This window comes from Mus musculus, chromosome 13 (assembly GCF_000001635.26).
Source record: "Mus musculus strain C57BL/6J chromosome 13, GRCm38.p6 C57BL/6J".
NCBI lineage: Eukaryota > Metazoa > Chordata > Mammalia > Rodentia > Muridae > Mus > Mus musculus.
In genome coordinates, this window is record NC_000079.6 from 15,343,575 (window position 1) to 15,358,698 (window position 15,124).

Here is a 15,124-nt window from a genome sequence, read left to right on the forward strand (position 1 = left end):
GACAAGAAAGACAATCCCTGGTTAGTGTCTAGCCACTAAATATGTGTTGAAATCTCTAACTTGGGCTGGATCCAAACATTCAATCACAGAATGGGGGGTGGGGTGCCGTCAAAATAACTGCAAAGGAGCGTGTTGGTTAATTATGATCTGAGAGTCAATAAAGTCATCTGATGGCAGATTTAAGGGCACTCATTAGAGAGTAGAATTCAGACGCAAAGAACTGCAGGCTGCCAGCCTCCAAAAGCTGTCCATTTCATTAGTGTCTTCAAAAAGGATGAAGGAACCACCAGAGCCATTGCCCCTAGAGAAGCTGCCTAAACCGGAACTTTCCATTTCTCATAATTGAGATCACGGGAATAATCAGCTCTCTTTTTAAGAAACCAGCCAAGACTAAATGGCAGCAAGACTGCTGGAGGTGCAAAGTCACAGGCTTCAAGAGTGATTTCCATGACCACATAGTGTGACTTGCTGATGGGGAACTAGGAAGAGCTGGGCTGTGAAAGATGTCTGCAGGACCCATGCAGTTCATTTTCCTATGGATGGAATTGGTTTTTTGGGCTCTAGGATTCAAGTCTCTTTAAGCAAGCAAAGCTGTAAACAGAATACGTTTACCTCTGCTTTCTAGCTGCCAAAACAACAGAGGAGAGGTCCTCTGCTGCTCACTTGTTCTCTTTGCTTAGGACAATATACCTCTGTCTTGTAAAAGTTACACAATAGTCCCTAAGTTATCGAGTGCCCATCTTGTAACACCTTGCCAGGCCTCTATAGGGGTAATAAAAAGAGGAAGTGAATTAAAGTACAGATTAAGATTATCACCTTTCTGAGATGTCCCCAAAAATTGTTCCCCAACCCCTCTCACAAGCAAGGTAATCAGACTGAGTTTCAAACAACTTGGCCAGTAGCCATCTATTCCGATGCTCACACCCAAAGCTAGAAACCTTGTAAAACTGAAGCATCTTCTGAAACAATCAGGGAAAGATGAGACGAGAGAACCAACAGTAAATAGTGAGGAGTTTGCATGGCTGGATTCACTGAGCCTACTGCCTGTCACTCAAGCAGTCCCTGGAAGTCAACTTTTCTCTTAAACTCAGACGTAAAGAACTGGAATTACATACTTCTCACAGATCTTACTTCCCCTCTAGGAATCAAAATGAAATAAAGAGGCCACAAAATAAAAACAGGTGAGTAAATAAAAAATAGCAAAGGAAGATTGCTCAAAAAAAAAAAAAATCAAAATCAATGTGAATGCCTAGACCACATTGAGAGACAGAGACAGAGACAGAGAGAGACAGAGATACAAACAGAGGAAGAGGAAGAGGAAAGAGATGAATCAACTTACTAACATACAACTGTAAATTGTCCTTTTCATCTGCTGTAAAGGCTCAGCGTTGTTAAGAATGGGAAGGATAGAGCAGCTTGCCCTAGAAGTCCAAACTGCTAATCTGTGAAATGTTTTAATCTGGTAATCATAAAACTGTTCATGGCCTTGAGCCTGATTATCCTTCCAAGAATGCATCCTTAGGAAATAAACCGAGGTGCATTTGAAACTGAGCACAAAAGCCATCCATCATCCCCACATATGCCGCTGCTCCTGTCCCAGTCCTCCTGGGGTGGCTTCTTTATCCTGGCTGTACAGTAAGCAATATTCTAGATCTGCTACCCCCCACCCTGGAAACCAGGCTTTTCAAACACACTGAAGGAATCCAGATGTTCTCCTGACCTCCAGATGGTCTAACCTTATGTTCCCTCCATCCCCGCCTTGTTATTTTAAGTTAAGTTCTATTAGCAGCTTTCTTCATGTGTTTCTGCCACTTCGCCTGTACATGGATCCTCTCCCACTTAGGGTGAGCCATGAGTTGGCCTTTTCTTTCAATTCATTCTCTTCTAAGTGAAATTCTTGGAGATTTCGTGTGCACATTTCAGCCTTTCCAAGCATCAGCAGTGGTACAGGGTCCCCCCTCTTTTATTTTTATATCTATCAGTCATTTTAATGGGGATCTGGAAGGAAAGGAATTGGACACTTGTGCTGACATCACACTCTTACCCACACATGCTGTACTGTTTTTTTTTTTCTTTCTTTCTAAAAGCAAAAGACAATCAGAAACAGAGAAAGAAAAGGCAGGAGAGAGGCAGGGTCGAAAGGGAGCGAAGGGGGAAATATCCATTTATAACTGTAGCTAACTCTGTGAAAGATTGCTTATTAATGTGAATTATTGTAAATGGTTTGCCTAGATGTTACTGAACAAAGATATGGAAGGAGGGGGCATAGGAGGCAGAAAGAAAACTAACTGTAGAATTGCCTGCTTCTTGGGAGGGGGATAAATCAGGTGTAATAACGATACAAGGAGAGAGGTCTGTTTGCCTTTCAAAACTTAGAATCTAGAGCTAAAAATGGTGGCGTCCAGAGAAGGTATAGAATTAGTGAAGTATATTGTAAAGTAAAAGAATAAAATAAAACAGTGTAACTATTGTCCTCCTTGTATTGCTGCCTACAAATAAAGCGGTGGCAACACTATATTTGCAATCCTGATGGAAGGTCTGCCTTGCAGAACCTTTGAAACCTTTGGCTATACAAAACTGCTGTCTTCTAGAGAGTAGATTTGACATGCAATTGCTATCATTGGTAATGGCTTTGTCTCAAAGCTCTCTGATCTCACTAAACAGTGCAGTTGTAGCAATTATATCATGATTCACCTTAGACTTGCAGATCTCAGTCCTGGTCCATCTTTTCTGTGGCACACACCTACGATCTGTAGATGGTTTTCTATGTCACACCATACACACGTAGAAAACCCAGGGTTTATTCTGGTGTTATTTTCAAATCATAAATAATGTTCACTTTATTGTCATTCATGTTGACAAAAATTCTCTTTACAATATTAATGAGATGTGTGAATGTGTATATACATGTAAGAAATATTTTTAAGCCAAGCTGATTGTAACTGGGAGGGAAATGCTTGTGAAGAAAACAAAAAAAGAAAAAGAAGAAATGATCAAGGAAATTTGGGTGATGTTTAACAGCTGTTTCATGGATATATATCTATTATATTTTCAGGCCACAATTAAATGTGATTTTAATAATCATTTGGTATTTAAATAATATACTATGATTGTCAAATGGAATTTTAATTAAATGCACATTTTCTTCTAAAATATGAAGTGTTACCCCTGCAAAAAGACCTTTTCTTTCCTAAGCACACTTTTTAAAATAATGCTCACTGGTTTAGTAAAGAAAGGCTGTCTTTACAGTCTTCTTTACCCTTTCACATTCATCCAGCATTTGATGAGTCTTGAGGGAATTAAAGGCAAGAATTTAAACTAAGTAAATGTTCTTATAATCTCTAATGAGGATAATGAAAACAGCGCTCAGAGGGATGTCTAAGATAAAACACCCTTCAAGTAAGTAGAGAGAGCAGTCTCTCCCCTACCATCTCTTTGGGGGCGTTTCCTGTTCTCCATGTTTGGGAGGCAGTCACATTCCATCTCCTTTACCTTTGTTCTTGGTCTCTGTAGGAAACTTTATATCATATTACCCACTCCCCACCCCCAGCATTCAAAAGCTGAATGAGCTTTTAGGCCTTAGTTAAAACCAAGCTTCAGGAAGGAACTGCTCAACTTAGTCTTCTTGCTTTGTTCTGTGTTTCAGAGATCATCAAATTGGTTTAAAGGCCTTCTACTTTCCACTGGTTTAAAGAATTATTTTTATTAAAATATGACTGATGTGACCTGCCCATCTTTATCTTTACCTCTGCTCTCAAGACATACACATTATGTGGATGCTAACTATAACAGACAAAGGTAGTACTCCACATACCAAAACCACAATAAATTCAATTGTGTTTTAAATTGAAGAAAAGCAAACAAACAAACAAAAAAACTAAAATAAACTTATAGATATGCTCCTTATACAGCAACAACAATTCTAGCATTTGTTTGTTTGTTTGTTTGTTTTTCTTTTTGTCTTTGCTTCAATTTCAGTTCTTATTAGAAACACATTAAAGACATTTCAGACAGGTTCAAGGTGAAGGACAGTTTGTCACAGAACTATGAGACCAATTTGTTATTTTTAAAGGCAGGATTAATTTGAATGTTATCTCTTACCAGTTGTTGGTATTTAAGATGAATGTATTGAGAATAATTGGAAATGTTTGCATAATAAATAGAAACCATTGAGCCTATAGTTAGGAAAATTCCAACAGCTTTCTTTCCAATATAAAAGCTATAGGAAGGCTTTCCAGTATAAAAGCAATATAAGAAAGTTATACCTCCTTACAGGGGGAAAAACATTTTCTTTTTTTTTTCTTTTTTTTTTTATTAGGTATTTTCCTCGTTTACATTTTCAATGCTATCCCAAAAGTCCCCCATACCCACCCACCCCCAATCCCCTACCCACCCACTCCCACTTTTTGGCCCTGGCGTGCCCCTGTACTGGGGCATATAAAGTTTGCGTGTCCAAAGGGCCTCTCTTTCCAGTGATGGCCGACTAGGCCATCTTTTGATACATATGCAGCTAGAGTCAAGAGCTCCGGGGTACTGGTTAGTTCATAATGTTGTTGTACCTACAGGGTTGCAGATCTCTTTAGCTCCTTGGGTACTTTCTCTAGCTCCTCCATTGGGGGCCATGTGACCCATCCAATAGCTGACTATGAAAAAAACATTTTCTAAGGGATGAGACATTATTGATTTTTATTCTACCTTCAAGTTTTAATCTGTCCTATGGAAAGAAAGTATGGGTTGAATGTGACAGAGCTGCCAGAGGAGATCTGCTGAAGTATGTATTTGAAGTGTCCTCCAAAGGCCCCGTGTTAGTTACTCCTTAGTGATCCTAAGAGTTGTTGGCAACTTTACATGAAGAAGCCAGGTAGGAACTCTCCCATCCCTTTTATTCATTGCCTGGAGATGCTGTGAGCATATTTGCTCCACAATGCATTTTCTGTCCTGATGTCTGTCTACCACAGGCTCACAAGCAACATGTCCAGGTGGCCATAGGCTGAAAGTTCCAAAACCAGTATTCAAAATAAAACTTTTTTTTTAAATAAGGTTGTTGTCCATGTTTTTCACAGTAAAGGCAAAGCAACTAACAAGTCCTCTGTGGGCAGTCAGGAAGATCAGCAGTAGGAGCTAAACGCAGTCACCCAGCCTCTTCCTACAACCGAGAGGATGATGACAGAAAGGAGGGGTGACAAGAAGCCTCATCTGAACAAAAAGAGATTCCTTGAGTTTCAAGTCCAGTTAAAAAATGACTCGCCAAAACACAGGCTGAACTGACAAGACATAGCTATCTGAAGCATATAAGGGTTTATACTTCAGAGAACAAAAGAGGATGCACAGAGGACATCTTAAGTCCAAAAATGAACCAAGTACTGTGGCTATGGAGACAACATTGTAGAATCAAAGGCCACAGAACTCCAGTGTCAGCTGGATCCCGAGGGCCAGACTGTCACTAGGAGCTCCAGAGCTTAGGAGGGGACGTGGAGGGCAGAACCAGAAATGTAATGTAGGGGTAGAGTTGGCAGCACCAAAGACAGAAGCAGCCAGGGAAGTGGCTCTAATACCTGGGAAGAACACAGGACTATATTTTATCTGGAAAGAGATGCAAACAGACCCGCTATTCTTTTATGTTACTTTACTGCTTAAATGTGAAAAATACATCCAGAAAGCTACATAAATATTCAAAATGAAATTTAACATAATTTCCTCTTTAAAAACTGTTAGCAATAATTCATTGCACAAAGTAATGAATCTCACAGTACTATTTTCAGTCAAGTACATAATGGAACTTGACCATAGGCACATAGTACCGTCTCCTGTTCTCCATGTGCTCTTCCCTTTCCAATAGTCCTACTTTGGCTTTCACTAATATATGTATATAAACAAATTATATGATATATACATCCATAAACGGAACAAAAAATGCCAGTAGACTCTCTGAAAACATTTCTGATTATTCTAAACATAGCCATTTAAAATACCAACAACTAGTAAGAGTTAAGATCCAAGTTAAGCCAATTTACCATCTCTATTTCACTCTGTTATCTGATATGTAGAAAAACTATCTTTATTATCTTCAGTTACTGAAAGCTCACAAAAAAAAAATTGAAGGATTCATTTTGAAGAATCTTATGAGATAGTTCTTAAATCTATCTGTTAAGACTTGAATTATACCACACACCTATGGTCACTTGATCTTTGACAAAGAAGCTAAAACCATCCAGTAGAAAAAAGACAGCATTTTCAACAAATAGTGCTGAATCAACTGGTGGTCAACATGTAGAAGAATGCAAATTGATCCATTCTCTTTTTTTATTTATTAGATATTTTCTTCATTTACATTTCAAATGCTATCCCAAAAGTCCCCTATACCCTCCCCCCACACTGCTCCCCTACCCACTCACTCCCACTTCTTGGCCCTGACCCGATGTTCTCTATGGAATCTTCTGCACCTAAGATTCTCTCTTCCATCTCTTGTATTCTGTTGCTGATGCTCACATCTATAGTTCCTGATTTCTTTCCTAGGGTTTCTATCTTCGGAGTTGTCTCCCTTTGGGGTTTCGTCATTGTTTCAACTTCCATTTTTAGATCTTGTATGGTTTTGTTCAATTCCATCGCCGGTTTGGTTGTGTTTTCCTGTAATTATTTAAGGGATTTTTGTGTTTCTTCTACCTGTTTAGCAGTGTTTGCCTGTAGTTCTTTAAGGACTTCTACCTGTTTAGCAGTATTCTCCTGTAATTCCTTGAGGGATTTTTGTGCTTCCTCTTTAAGGGCTTCTATCTCTTTAGCACTGTTTTCCTGTATTTCTTTAAATGAGTTATTAATGCCCTTCTTTAAATCTTCTACCACCATCATGAGATATGATTTTAAATCTGCCTCTTGCTTTTCGCATGTGCAGGGGTATTCAGGACTCATTGTGGTGGGCATACTGGGTTCTGATGATGCCCAGTGGTCTTGGTTTCTGTTAGTAAGATTCTTACGTTTGCTTTTCGCCATCTGGAAATCTCTGGCGTTAATGATCAAGCTGTCTCTGGTTGGAGGTTGATCCTCCTGTGAGTCTGTTAGCCTTTGTCTTAGTCAGGGTTTCTATTCCTGCACAAACATCATGACCAAGAAGCCAGGTGGGGAGGAAAGGGTTTATTTGGCTTACACTTCCATATTGCTGTTCATCACCAAGGAAGTCAGGACTGGTACTCAAGCAGGTCAGGAAGCAGGAGCTGATGCAGAAGCCATGGAGGGATGTTCTTTACTGGCTTGCTTCCCCCTGGCTTGCTTAGCCTGCTCTCTTATAGAACCAACACTACCAGCCCAGAGATGGTTCCACCCACAAGGGGCCTTTCCCCCTTGATCACTAATTGAGAAAATGCCTTACAGTTGGATCTCATGGAGGCATTTCCTCAACTGAAGCTCCTTTCTCTGTGATAACTCCAGCTGTGTCAAGTTGACACAAAACTAGCCAGTACAGCCTCTGTCAGCACTCCTAGGAGTCCAGCTCTCACCTGAGTTCCAGTGGTCAGAGCACTCTCTACTAGCAAGCTCTCCTCTTGCAGGGCAGGTGTCCAGCAGTCTGGAGCTCTGATCCACCTCCTGAGTTCTGGGGTCAGAACCCTCCCTGTAGGCCAATTCTCCTCTGGCAAGGAATGTGCCCAGGGGTCTGAGTCTCAGCTCTGCCTCCTGGCTGAAGATGAAGGCCTGAGGGGACCCTGACCAAGAAGCTCTGTTGCTTCTATCGCCCATGTGCTCTCAGGTGATCAGGAGGTCCTGGGTGTGCTAGGGGTCCTGTGACATGGAGAGTCCTCTGGTGCCCTAGATGCCCTAGGCTGGGTTCACTCAGAAGATGGCAGGACTGGCCCCGACCTGAATGGATCCCAGCCTCTGGTCAGGCAGAGTTCCTCCATCCCTGTTCCTGCTGGCACAAGACCCTCCGGTATTCTTTGGAGCTGATGTTGAGCATTCCACTCACCAGTGATCCTAAGGTGATCCCGAGGTTCTGAGGTGTGGAGAGCACTCTGGAGCCCTTAGCGGCCTCTGTTGGGTTCAGAAGGAAGATCATATTGATCCATTCTTCTTCTTTTTTTTTTTTCTTTCTTTTCTTTTTCGGTTTTCGAGATAGGGTTTCTCTGTATAGCCCTGGCTGTCCTGGAACTCACTTTGTAGACCAGGCTGGCCTCAAACTCAGAAATCCGCCTGCTTCTGCCTCCCAAGTGCTGGGACTAAAGGTGTACGCCACCACGCCGGGCATATTGATTCATTCTTATCTCTCTACACAAAGCTCAAGTCCAAGTGGATCAAGGACCTCCACATAAAACCAGATACAGTGAACCTAATAGAAGAGAGAGTGGGGGAAACCCTTGAACACATGGGCACAGAGGGAAAGTTCCTGAATAGAACACCAAGCTTTATGCTCTAAGACCAAGAATTGACAAATTGGACCTCATAAAATTGCAAAGTTTCTGTAAGACAAAGGACACTGTCAATAGGACAAAACAAAAACCAACAGATTGGGAAAAGATCGTTACCAATCCTACATCCAATAGAGGGCTAATAACAAATATATACAAAGAACTCAAAAAGTTAGACTCCAGAGAACCAAATAACCCTATTAAAAAGTATAGAGCAGAGCTAAACAGAGAATTCTCAACTGAGGAAACTCAAACAGCCAGGAAGCATCCAAAGAAATGTTAGACATCCTTAGTCATCAGGGAAATGCAAATCAAAACAACTCTGAGATTCCATCTCATTCCAGTCAGAATGGCTAAGATCAAAAACTCAGGTGACAGCAGATGCTGGTGAGGATGTGGAGAGAGAGGAGCACTCCACCATTGTTGGTAAGATTCCAAGCTGGTACAACCATTCTGGAAATCAGTCTGGTGAGTCCTCAGAAAATTGGACATAGTACTACGTGAGGATCAGCTGTACCACTCCTGTGCACATACCCAAAAGATGCTCCAACATATAACAAGGACACATACTCCACTATATTCATAGCAGCCTTATTTTTAATAGCCAGAAGCTGGAAACAATCCAAATGTCCCTCAACAGAGGAATGGATACAGAAAATGTGGTACACTTACACAATGGATTAGTACTCAGCTATTAGAAACAATGACTTCATGAAATTCACAGGCAGATGGATGGAACTAGAAAATATCATCCTCAGTGAGGTAACCAATCACAAAAAAAAAAATCAAACAAAAACCAAAAACCCCACACATGGTATGCATACACTGATAAGTTGCTATTAGCCCAAGTGCTTGGAATACCCATGATTGAATTCACAGACCACATGAAGCTCAAAAAGGAAGACCACAGTATGGATGTTTTATTCCTTCCTAGAAAGAGGAATAAAATAGTCACATGACCAAGTACAGAGACAAAATATGGAGCAGAGACTGAAGGAAAGGCCATCCAGAGACTGCCCCACCTGGGAATCCATCCTATACACAGTCACCAAACCCAGATGCGATTGTAGATGCCAACAAGTGCTTGCTGACAGGAGCCTGATATGGCTGTCTCCTGAGACGTCCTGTCAGAGCATGACTAATACAGAAGGGGAAGCTCACAGCCAGCCATTGGACTGAGCGTGCCATCCCTGATGTAGGAGTTGGCAAAGGGACTGAAGGAGTTTAGGGGGGGTTGCAGCCTCATGCAGGAAGCAGCAGTGTCAACCGCCCAGACCCTCTGGAGCTCCCAGGGACTGGACTACCAACCAGAGAATACACATGGAGGGACCCATTGCTCCAGCTGCATATGTGGCAGAGGATGACCTTGTTGGACATCACTGGGAGAAGTAGCTCTTGGGCCTAAGGGTGTTCAAAGCCCCAGTGTACGGGAATGCCAGGGCAGGAAGGAGGGAGTGGGGGTAACACCCTCATAGAGGCAGGGGGAGGGGGGAGGGAATAGGGGGTTTCCAGAGGGGAGACCTAGAAAGGGGATAATATTTGAAATGTAAATAAAGAAAATATCCAATAAAAGAAAAAAAAAGAGTTGAATTATATAACCCTATAGTGAAATTACTGTTCAGGGTTCTTAACTCCATTATATGTGCATAGTAGAAATGCCACAAATTATTCAACCACAGCACACTTTGCCTCACTTACACTCACTGCCATCATTGATGCTGGCTTAGGATCTTATAGAGCCTCTAGTTCTTCCCCCTTAGCCTAATTATCCTGTTTAGATTTCTACTCCTGCGCCTTCCTGCTGTTTTTCCTCAAAATGTCTTCTGGACCCAGGACCCTCCATCTCAGGGAGACCTCTTTCTTTCTTTCTTTCTTTGTTTCTTTCTTTCTTTCTTTCTTTCTTTCTTTCTTTCTTTCTTTTTGTCTGCCTATGTCCCTCTTGCTTATTCCCCCTCTTAGAGACAGACACTGAATGACTGAATGCTGTTGGGGGTGGGGAGGATGCAAGTGATTTGCTTCATGTTGAGACAGTGCAGAGTCTAGTAGTTCTTGGTTCAAGAAAGGCAGGGGTGACTTTCATGAGGTATCTATAGACAGCCCAGGTGCTTTGATAAAGTTCTGGCAGGTGGTGGATCCCAAGATTCACCTGTAGGACCAGTGGAGTTGAAGAAATAGAGAAGAGAAAGTTGGAGTTCATTATAGTATATTCAACAGTAGGATGACTATTCCCAGATATGCCTCACATAGTAGCAATTGTTCCAAGGCTGGTCTTGAGAATGATGAACTCAATATCTGATTTCAGGTACATAAATAGCTATTGGAGTGGCTATCACCACACTGCAATGTCCTTCCCACGAAGCAGAGGAAGAGGAGGAGGAGGAAGAGGAGGAGGAGGAAGAGGAGGAGGAGGAGGAGGAAAAGGAGGAGAAGGAAATTATTCAACTATCACTTGTTGGTTAGGTTTAAACAATTATGGGCATATCTATCTCTTGGCTTCAGGTAGGCATCAGTGATGAATTGAGACAATGTCATAATGTTTTATATCTGGATAGCATTTCCTTATCCACTAGTGAGAAATAGTTGTCTAAACAGCATCTCATATGAATTTATACTTCATATCTAGGGATTGTGCTTACTTACACATTAAAAAACATACCAGTCATGTTATTTATTTTTTTTTTTTAGTATGCTACCCTGTTTTGTGTTTACAGCCATGCAGGTAGCTAAAATCACTCACTTCTATTGTTTTCTGTCAAAGCCAGTTGAGAATCTGGTCCTCAGGAGTCACTTAAGCTTCCGAGGCCCCTCTAGTCATTTATTTATTTATTTATTTATTTATTTATTTATTTATTTATTTTCTTACAGTTGTTCTATAGATATTAAAGACCTTGCTTGACTTTGGATTTCTTAGAAGAATGGAGAAAAATTTCCCTCTGTATTAAAACTCCTCTTTCTAGACTAGACTAGAGCTCCCTGGGTGATGTTTGCATGCCCATACCCCAAGCAAGAGCACAAACAATTCTTGACTATTACAGAACATTTTGAGAGATGCCTCCCAGTCCTCTGAAACCCAGGTGAATGTGGAGGGCAAGCGGGAATATTCTCTCTTTCAGGCCCTCTGGCCACGTTCATATCACACCAAGTATAGTTAGGGAACACCTAGGAGGTCAGTTAGACCGGTCTGGTACTTTCAATTATTGTGTAATATTTAGATCAAACCAGAGTAAAAATCAAACAATAAAATAAATGTTTCTTAGACATACATGTTTGTGGGAGTTAGAGAGGTGGCTACTCTTCTAGAAGACCTGGGTTCAATTCCCAGTACCCACAGGGCAGCTCACAACTGTCTGTAATGACATGAAATAGATAGATAGATAGATAGATAGATAGATAGATAGATAGATAGATAGATAGATAGATAGATAAAACAATAGGTTTTTGAAGAATGTAAACATACTTTTTTGTTCCTTAAGATGATCCTTGTCATTGTTACTTAATGTTGAAAAATAATTCAATTGATTTAAGCTGAAGTTTAACATCAGTGTATTGAACTTTGACCTTTGCAAATCGTATATGATGTGCCCAGACTACTGTAACTTAAACTTTACAGCTTTTTTTTTTAATTCTGGAAAAACATGCAGCCCATCTTATGGATCAGTAATTGTAACAAATTAGCAATCAAGAAATCTAGTTGCACTGATCTTTTCCAATTGGCATAGCTGATGCCATGAGAGTTGTTTGAGTTGGAAGGTAATGCTCTGTAATGTCACCATGAACCCAAACTGAATACATAATAAATAAATATTACCTGTGTAAACACGGATAAACTGTGGGACTCAGGCAGTTCTCAAGTAAGTCACACAAAAAACACAAGACAGTCTTATGAAAGTACATAAAGCTATCTACCTGTGTTTTTTGATCTTTGAAAGCATATAAGTAGCAGACATAGTTAGGCCTTTATATGATAAGATAAATAATACTCACAACTTTTCTATTTTATTTTGGTTTGCTTTTATTCTTGTTTGCCTACTATGGAATCAGTATGTAAAGAATCATATCATTGCTTTGGTAGAGAAGGAAGACATAGAAGGCCAGGCTAGCATAGCTCACATAACTATAGCCAAAATCAGAGTTTGAAGAGCCCTGTAAGTTAGACACAGGGAGCACGGCAGGAAACGTTCATGCACTGCATTCTCCCCAGAGTCTCCAGAACCTGACCCTTATTAGTCCTAAATTCAAATGATGATTTCACAATAATTTTTTACTTTGATGATCTTAAAAGATTAAAGATTCCAAACAAATGTGGGAAGAGAACTTCAAAAGTTCCCTTCACAACTCTTTTGGATCAAAGGAATTTTATTTTCCTGGAACTAAAGAACTCAAAGGTAAATAAAAAGAGGCTGAATTTTATAGGGTTCTCCATTAGTGCCTGTTCTTTAACTGATGAAGAAGAAACTATATAACACTCCTGACTATTTACTTAATGTGTATCTAAAGCCAGCATTCTGGTGTGCTTGAGGGACCTTCGATGTGTTAATGGGTGGCGGGATCAAAATCGTTGAAGAAGGGCATCTTCACAAATTCTTCTTTAATTATCAATGGCCGATCCTAAGCCTTGTCTCCTAATCTCTTGGATGTACATGGTGGCTGAGCAAGCAGACTCATTGAAGTTACCTACAAGAGCAATCTGAAAGACAATGTTAGAAATTAAAATAATTGGTTTTAGGAGCATAGTGCTTTTCAGAAAGTAACGCTCTAAGGCACGATGATGACTATAGGTCAGAACAGGGAGAAACCAACAGAAGAGCAGAGACAAGAGCTGGCCACCTAAGCTGACTCTGCCACCTTTCAGGAATACATTCTCCATCTCCTGCAGTCACTCAGAATAATTGTAGCACTTACAGAATAGTGCCTATATATACAAAATTCCCCTAGAAAAGGAAGGTGGGTTTTTTTCAGTTATCTGCTCTAGTTTGTGCTCCCCATCTTCCCTTCCAAAAGCCCTCTGTCCCCCAACCGAAATTGCTTTGTACGTTCTCCCCTTTGTCTTTGTAGATGAAAGGTTCTGCTCCTTTTAACCTCTGCTCTGAATTTAACGAGCATGCTCATAAAAGCCTACAATAATATCTTCTCCCCAGAAAAGCTTACCCAATCAGTACTACTCCTTGCCTTAAACAGTCAGCCTCGGAAGATGAAGGGCATCCTCCACTCTGTCCCACCGAGATAATCCCTTTTCGATGTGCATGCTTTCTGACTACAAAACCAGACACAGCCTCAACTCTCTTTTTCTGTTAACCTTTTCCAGGAGCGTTTATTGTCTATGGCTTGACAACTCTAGGTATTCTGTCATTCCAAGCCATATTCCTTTGCATAAATATAAACTAAGTCATCAGAATAACTAACAACATGCACATTTTTTCAAATATGTATTTTTGGAAATGTGATCATGGGTGAAAGCTTTGTAGTCACATTGTACTCCAGGCTATAATGGGATATGCCTTCTTCCCATATCAGCTTATATTACTAACATTACATACCAGACCCGTGTAGTTAAGTCATTCTGGTGAATTTTTGAAGTAAAGGCTTCTAAATATGATAACGTCTAAAAAATACAGCTGAAAAGTGAAAAATGTGTCCCTATGTACAACGTTGGTATTAGCTTCTAACAAGTAATACCTGCTGTGAGCTGAGCTGTGTCCTCACAAAACTCATGGTAACCTCCTAACCTACATCACACTGGGACTGCATTTGAAAATAGGCCGTTCAAAGCGGTAATAAAATCAAAATGGCTGTTGTGAAGGGTGTTGTTTCCCTAAGTTCTTTCTCAGCCCATTTATTCTTTGAGTACAGGAAGGCTACTGATTTGTTAGAGTTAATTAAATCCAGCCACTTTGCTGAAGTTGCTTATCAGCTCTAGTTCTCTGGTGGAATTTTGGGGGTCACTTAAGTATACTATCATATCATCTGAAAATAGTGATATTTTTACTTCTTCCTTTCCAACTTGTATCTCTTTGACCTCCATTTGTTGTCAAATTGCTGTGACTAGGACTTCAAGTACTATATTGAATAGGTAGGGAGAGAATGTACAGCGTTGTCTAGTCCCTGATTTTAGTGGATTGCTTCAATTTTCTCTCCATTTAATGTTGGCTACTGGTTTGCTATATATTGCTTTTACTACGTTTAGATATGGACCTTGAATTCCTGATATCTCCAATACTTTTAAAATGAAGGGATGTTGTATTTTGTCAAATGTTTTTTCAGCATCTAAGGAGATGATCATGTGCCTTTTTTATTTGAGTTTGTTTATATAGTGGATTACATTGATGGATTTACATATATTGAACCATCTCTACATCCCTGGGATGAAGCCTACTTGATTGTGGTAAGTGATCATTTTGATGTATTCTTGGATTCAGTTTTCGAGATTTTTACACAATGGAGTACTATGCAGCAATTAAAAACAATGACTTCATGACATTCGCAGGCAAATGGATCGAACTAGAAAATATCATCCTGAGTGAGGTAACCCAGTCACAAAAGAACATACATGGTATGTAGTCACTGATAAGTGGATATTAGGCAAAAAACTTGGGATACTCACAATACAACTCACAGATCATAGGAAGCTCAAGAAGAAGGAAGACTAAAGTATAGACGCTTCAGTCCTATTTAGAAGAGGGAACAAAATAATCACAGGAGATAGAGGGTAGGAGGGACTTGGGAGGAAGAGA

The 15,124-nt window shown here is 40.3% G+C and overlaps 1 annotated feature.

The window, feature by feature from the left end:
* Nucleotides 1-648: part of an enhancer, noted in NCBI's record as "VISTA enhancer mm1179", that runs on past the window's edge. NCBI's record gives its function as "enhancer in: limb[7/7]" and the evidence as "EXISTENCE:transgenic organism evidence [ECO:0001131][PMID:17130149]".